Source organism: Scylla paramamosain, unplaced genomic scaffold (genome assembly GCF_035594125.1).
Source record: "Scylla paramamosain isolate STU-SP2022 unplaced genomic scaffold, ASM3559412v1 Contig2, whole genome shotgun sequence".
NCBI lineage: Eukaryota > Metazoa > Arthropoda > Malacostraca > Decapoda > Portunidae > Scylla > Scylla paramamosain.
In genome coordinates, this window is record NW_026973667.1 from 1,147,501 (window position 1) to 1,155,000 (window position 7,500).

At 36.2% G+C, this 7,500-nt stretch overlaps 1 long non-coding RNA gene across 1 annotated transcript in view; it reads left to right on the forward strand.

Moving 5' to 3' along the window:
• The window catches only part of LOC135095887 (uncharacterized), an 8,396-nt gene extending 1,067 nt beyond the window's left edge, over positions 1–7,329 (forward strand). The window contains exons 3-8 of the long non-coding RNA XR_010264538.1: positions 2,520–2,783; positions 3,080–3,264; positions 3,693–3,826; positions 4,100–4,273; positions 4,468–5,082; positions 6,561–7,329. This is a non-coding gene — a long non-coding RNA (uncharacterized LOC135095887). The remainder of the gene's footprint in view (positions 1–2,519; positions 2,784–3,079; positions 3,265–3,692; positions 3,827–4,099; positions 4,274–4,467; positions 5,083–6,560) is intronic.
• The last annotated feature ends 171 nt before the right edge of the window (positions 7,330–7,500 follow it).

The window sequence follows — 7,500 nt, forward strand, 5'->3', positions numbered from 1 at the left end:
AACTTTTGGGTCAAATTTCCTTATTTTTGAAGGGGAAAATTTACTTAGAACTTAAATAAATTATGGATTTGAAAAATTAGCGGTAATATTTTTCGTTTTTTCTACAGATTAACTTAATGGAAACTTGGCTAGGGAAATTTTCGATCTTAGAAAAACTAGTCTAGGGAAATTTTGTATCAGAAAAACTTGGCTAGGGAAATTTTGGATCTTAGAAAAACTAGGCTAGGGAAATTTTGGATCTTAGAAAAACTAGGCTAGGGAAATTTTGTATCAGAAAAACTAGTCTAGGGAAATTTTGGATCTTAGAAAAACTAGTCTAGGGAAATTTTGGATCTTAGAAAAAATAGACTAGGGAAATTTTGTATCAGAAAAACTAGTCTAGGGAAATTTTGGATCTTAGAAAAACTAGTCTAGGGAAATTTTGGATCTTAGAAAAAATAGACTAGGGAAATTTTGGATCTTAGAAAAACTAGTCTAGGGAAATTTTGGATCTTAGAAAAAATAGACTAGGGAAATTTTGTATCAGAAAAACTAGTCTAGGGAAATTTTGGATCTTAGAAAAACTAGTCTAGGGAAATTTTGGATCTTAGAAAAATAGACTAGGGAAATTTTGGATCTTAGAAAAACTAGTCTAGGGAAATTTTGGATCAGAAAAACTTGGCTAGGGAAATTTTGGATCTTAGAAAAACTAGTCTAGGGAAATTTTGGATCTTAGAAAAACTAGTCTAGGGAAATTTTTGGATCTTAGAAAAACTAGTCTAGGGAAATTTTTGGATCTTAGAAAAAATAGTCTAGGGAAATTTTTGGATCTTAGAAAAAATAGTCTAGGGAAATTTTGTATCAGAAAAACTAGTCTAGGGAAATTTTGGATCTTAGAAAAACTAGTCTAGGGAAATTTTGGATCTTAGAAAAATTAGACTAGGGAAATTTTGGATCTTAGAAAAACTAGTCTAGGGAAATTTTGGATCTTAGAAAAAATAGACTAGGGAAATTTTGGATCTTAGAAAAACTAGTCTAGGGAAATTTTGGATCTTAGAAAAACTAGTCTAGGGAAATTTTGGATCAGAAAAACTAGTCTAGGGAAATTTTGTATTAGAAAAACTAGTCTAGGGAAATTTTGTATTAGAAAAACTAGTCTAGGGAAATTTTGTATTAGAAAAACTAGTCTAGGGAAATTTTGGATCAGAAAAACTAGTCTAGGGAAATTTTGTATTAGAAAAACTAGTCTAGGGAAATTTTGGATCTTAGAAAAACTAGTCTAGGGAAATTTTGGATCAGAAAAACTAGTCTAGGGAAATTTTGGATCTTAGAAAAACTAGTCTAGGGAAATTTTGTATCAGAAAAACTAGTCTAGGGAAATTTTTGTATCAGAAAAACTAGTCTAGGGAAATTTTTGGATCTTAGAAAAACTAGTCTAGGGAAATTTTGGATCTTAGAAAAACTAGTCTAGGGAAATTTTGTATCAGAAAAACTAGTCTAGGGAAATTTTGGATATCAGAAAAACTAGTCTAGGGAAATTTTGGATCTTAGAAAAACTAGTCTAGGGAAATTTTGGATCTTAGAAAAACTAGTCTAGGGAAATTTTGTATCAGAAAAACTAGTCTAGGGAAATTTTGGATCTTAGAAAAACTAGTCTAGGGAAATTTTGTATCAGAAAAACTAGTCTAGGGAAATTTTGATCTTAGAAAAACTAGTCTAGGGAAATTTTGGATCTTAGAAAAACTAGTCTAGGGAAATTTTGGATCTTAGAAAAACTAGTCTAGGGAAATTTTGGATCTTAGAAAAACTAGTCTAGGGAAATTTTGTATCAGAAAAACTAGTCTAGGGAAATTTTGGATCTTAGAAAAACTAGTCTAGGGAAATTTTGGATCTTAGAAAAACTAGTCTAGGGAAATTTTGGATCTTAGAAAAACTAGTCTAGGGAAATTTTTGGATCTTAGAAAAACTAGTCTAGGGAAATTTTGGATCTTAGAAAAACTAGTCTAGGGAAATTTTGTATCAGAAAAACTAGTCTAGGGAAATTTTTGATCTTAGAAAAACTAGTCTAGGGAAATTTTGTATCAGAAAAACTAGTCTAGGGAATTTTTGGATCTTAGAAAAAATAGTCTAGGGAAATTTTGTATTAGAAAAACTAGTCTAGGGAAATTTTGGATCTTAGAAAAAATATACTAGGGAAATTTTGGATCTTAGAAAAACTAGTCTAGGGAAATTTTTGATCTTAGAAAAACTAGTCTAGGGAAATTTTTGTATCTTACTGGAAATTAAACCCAAAAAATAATACTTCACTTTATTTAAACATGTACTGAGTGAATATATTAATTTTGTAACTACTTATAATTAATTGTTAAGTAAATAAATAAATAAATAAAAGGGTTAAGGCCTGAAAATTATATTAAAATTATATATATATTACTGATAATAAGCTTGGTTGGATTACTACTACTACTACTACTACTACTACTACTACTACTACTACTACTACTACTACTACTACTACTACTACTACTACTACTTTACAGAACATCGGAAACCAAAATTATTGATGTATTTTCAAACAACAACAACAACAAAAATAACAAAGATGGACAGACAGACAAACAGACAGATGCATCAGGGAAGAAAGAAGAAGAAGAAGAAGAAGAAGAGGATGTGAAGGAAAGAAATGGAGGAAAATGTGATAAAAAGGGAATAGAAGAAGAAGAAGAAGAAGATGGAAGAGGAGAAGATGAAGAAAAGGAAGAAGAGAAAATTGATAAAAAGGAAGAGAAGGAGGAGAATAATAGGTGTGTTTATTCTCTCTCTCTCTCTCTCTCTCTCTCTCTCTCTCTCTCTCTCTCTCTCTCTCTCTCTCTCTCTCTCTCTCTCTCTCTCTCTCTCTCTCTCTCTCTCTCTCATGATAATAAAAATAATAATAAAAAAATAATAATAATAATGATAATTTTAATATATTTTCTTCTTCTTCCTCTTCTTCTTTTCTTGTTCTTCCTCTTCTTTATCCTCCTCCTCCTCCTCCTCCTCCTCACCCCTAACCATTCCCCTTCCTCTCTCCCTCCCCCCACCACCCCTTTCCCCCCCACAGAGACACAGAGAGCCAAACCATCCTAACTGCCTCGTTCTGCCCTGACGGTCAATGGCTGGCCCTGGGATGTGGGTGGAAGGCCCTGGAGGTGTGGAGTGTCCCTGACTGGCGGAGGGTCGTTAGGCACCCGCTCGTTAAGAAGCCAACTGCCACTGTGGTGAATTGTGGTTGGGTGTATGTGGCAGGTAAATGGGGGGTGTGGGGGGAGAGAGAGGAGGGGATTGGAGGAGGAGGAGGAGGAGGAGGAAGAGGCAGAGGAGAAAAAGGGTTTGTTTGTGTGTGTGTGTGTGTGTGTGTGAGAGAGAGAGAGAGAGAGAGAGAGAGAGAGAGAGAGAGAGAGAGAGAGAGAGAGAGAGAGAGAGAGAGTTTTAAAATATCTTATTAATTTCTTTTTCTTTCTTTCTTTCTTTCTTTCTTTCTTTCTTTCTTTCTTTCTTTCTTTCTTTCTTTCTTTCTTTCTTTTCTCTCTCTCTCTCTCTCTCTCTCTCTCTCTCTCTCTCTCTCTCTCTCTCTCTCTCTCTCTCTCTCTCTCTCTCTCTCTCTTCTTTCCTTCCTTCCTTCATTTATTTATTTATTTATTTATTTATTTATTTATTTATTTATTTATTTTCAGACAAAGCTGGTGATGTTTACAAATATCCTCTTCCCTCCTCCTCTTCCTCCTCCTCCTCCTCCTCCTCCTCCTCCTCCTCCTCCAAGGAAGACTCCAGGCCCATATTAGGACACCTCTCAATGCTCCTTGATTTAGTAAGTTATTATTGTTATTATTATTATTATTATTATTATTATTATTATTATTATTATTATTGTTGTTGTTGTTGTTGTTGTTGTTGTTGTTGTTGATTCTTCTTTCTGTTTCTCTCTCTCTCATTCCTTTCCTTTCCTCCTCTTTCTCCTCCTCCTCCTCCTACTCCTCCTCCTCCTCCTCCTCCTCCTCCTCCTCCTCCTCCTCCTACCACCACACTACACACACACACACCCCCACTCACCCACTCCCTCTCTCTCTCCCCTCCCCCCCAGACCATCACCCGAGACAACAAATTCATCGTGACCTGCGACAGAGATGAAAAAATACGAGTTTCGATCGCGTCAAGGCCGTTTGAGATTCACTCCTTCCTTCTGGGTCACCGCGAGTTCGTGACCCAAGTGTCCGTGGTGTCAGAAGCCCCCCCACGCCTCCTCTCCTCCTCTGGGGTAAGGTCAGGTCAGGTTAGGTTAGGTTAAGTTAGGTTACGTTGAGGTTTTAAGTGTTTTTTGGGTGTTTTTCATGCTACTACTACTTCTACTACTACTACTACTACTACTACTACTACTACTACTACTACTACTACTACTACTACTACTACTACTACTACTACTACTACTACTACCCCCTCTCCCCCCCACAGGACGGAACTCTCAAACTTTGGGATTACGACAACGGGAAGCTTCTCTCCTCATTAGACACCTCCTCACTTTCCTCCAGTTTCCTCCGCCCCCTTGAGGTGGAGGAGGGGGGTCAAGGGGGGGTTGGAGGGGGGAAGGATTGCCCCACCCCCCCACCCCAGCACCCCACCCCCACTCCCCCTCCTGTGCCTGCAGTGAGGGGGTTTGCTGTTAGAGAATTGCCAAGTTCTGCTCATCTTGTTGCTTTTGTTGTTGATAGGTAAGAGAGAGAGAGAGAGAGAGAGAGAGAGAGAGAGAGAGAGAGAGAGAGAGAGAGAGACACAAATACAAACAAACAAAAGACTGAAAACCCTCTCCTCTCCCCTTCATTCCAGAGCGGCAGCCCATCTTTCTTTGCCAATTGAGAGAGGACAGCCTCACCCACCTTTCCACCACAAGATTACCCACAATCCCCCTCGCAGCCAAGTGGAGGAGTGGAGATGAGCTGGTGGTGGTGGAGGAGGGGGCCGGCATTGAGGTCCTGCGGAGGGGAGGGGAGGAGATGACTCGGGTGGAGGAGGAGGAGGAGAAAAGTGGATTAATGCAGTTTGTGAAGCAGAGTGGAGGATGGTGGGGAGGTAAGAGTGGAGGAGGAGGTGGAGGAGGAAGATAGAGAGAGAAAAATTTTATAAGTAACAGTTTCTAGCAACAGATTAACAACATTTCCACACTTAAAAGGCTGTAGTTGAAGTGACGCAGGTTTTCAAGGGTGTTTTTTAAGGTTCTAGTGACAGATTAACAACATTTCTACATTCCGAAGGCTGTAGTTGAAGTGACGCAGGTTTTCAAGGGTGATTTTAAGGTTCTAGTGACAGATTAATAACATTTCCACACTTAAAAGGCTGTAGTTGAAGTGGTGCAGGTTTTCAAGGGTGTTTTTAAGATTCTAGTGACAGATTAACAACATTTCCACACTTAAAAGGCTGTAGTTGAAGTGACACAGGTTTTTAAGGGTGTTTTTAAGGTTCTAGTGACAGATTAACAACATTTCTACATTCTGAAGGCTGTAGTTGAAGTGACGCAGGTTTTCAAGGGTGTTTTTAAGGTTCTAGTGACAGATTAACAACATTTCTACATTCTGAAGGCTGTAGTTGAAGTGACACAGGTTTTTAAAGGTGTTTTTAAGATTCTAGTGACAGATTAACAACATTTCCACACTTAAAAGGCTGTAGTTGAAGTGACGCAGGTTTTTAAGGGTGTTTTTAAGGTTCTAGTGACAGATTAACAACATTTCTACATTCTGAAGGCTGTAGTTGAAGTGACGCAGGTTTTTAAAGGTGTTTTTAAGGTTCTAGTGACAGATTAACAACATTTCCACACTTAAAAGGCTGCAGTTGAAGTGACACAGGTTTTCAAGTGTGTTTTTAAGGTTCTAGTGACAGATTAACAACATTTCCACACTTAAAAGGCTGTAGTTGAAGTGACGCAGGTTTTTAAAGGTGTTTTTAAGATTCTAGTGACAGATTAACAACATTTCCACACTTAAAAGGCTGTAGTTGAAGTGACGCAGGTTTTTAAAGGTGTTTTTAAGATTCTAGTGACAGATTAACAACATTTCTACATTCCGAAGGCTGTAGTTGAAGTGACACAGGTTTTCAAGGGTGTTTTTAAGGTTCTAGTGACAGATTAACAACATTTCCACACTTAAAAGGCTGTAGTTGAAGTGACGCAGGTTTTTAAAGGTGTTTTTAAGATTCTAGTGACAGATTAACAACATTTCTACATTCCGAAGGCTGTAGTTGAAGTGACGCAGGTTTTCAAGGGTGTTTTTAAGGTTCTAGTGACAGATTAACAACATTTCTACATTCCGAAAGGCTGTAGTTGAAGTGACGCAGGTTTTTAAAGGTGTTTTTAAGATTCTAGTGACAGATTAACAACATTTCTACATTCCGAAGGCTGTAGTTGAAGTGACGCAGGTTTTTAAAGATGTTTTTAAGGTTCTAGTGACAGATTAACAATATTTCCACACTTAAAAGGCTTTAGTTGAAGTGACACAAAACCAGACCTGGCCTAACCTAACTTAACCTACCCCTACTGCCCCCCCCCCTTCCCCCAGGTGCCCCCATCAGCAGCAGCCTTGGTCACCTGTACAAGCAGAGGTACGACAATGTGTCTCGGTACCTGGAAAAGAAGAAAGAGAGGATGTTAACAGAGGAGGCATTCCAGCAGGGCCAAGGACCACCGCCAAAAAAGGGACGGTGGCTTAAATAAAGAAAATGGGGTGTTTTGGGGTTTTTAGGGGTGATTAAATGGTTTTTTTATTGTTTTATTTATTTATTTATTTTTTTTTTTCGTTTTTTCGTTTTATTTATTTATTTATTTTGTTTTATATTTATTTGTTTTCTGTATCTCTTTTTTTCTTTGGGTTTCCTCAGTTTTATTTTTTTGTTATTGCTATTATTTTTTTTTTTTATTCCTTTATATGGTATTATTATTATTATTTTTTTTTTTTTATTGTTTTGTTTGGTAAGTTTTAGGTTCTTTTTTGTTATCTATTTTTTTCTCGTTTTTTTTCAAGTTTTTGTTTATTTCTTTTCTTTCCTCTGATTTATTTTTATTATTTTTTTGTGGTTTTTATTTTTTTTATCTATTTTACTTTTAAATTTTACTTATTATTATTATTATTATTATTATTATCATTATTATTATTATTATTATTATTATTATTATTATTATTATTATTATTGTTGTTGTTGTTGTTGGTATTATTACTATTATTTACATTTTTTCTAATAGTAATAACAATTTTCCTTTAGCCTTTTCTGTAATGTTTTTTCTAGCAATATATAAATCAATAAAGTCATAAAACACAAATATTCCATACTAAAAACTTGCGTTTGAATAATCATCTTTAATAAAAGACTTAATTATGTACAAATGAGTAAGATACCAAATAAAAAGAACAAAAAAAAAAATTAAAGGAACATTCATTCCTTTACCCTTGGGCAGTGAGCAGGAGGAAAATAGAATTATCTTTTAACCTTTTAAAGAAACAC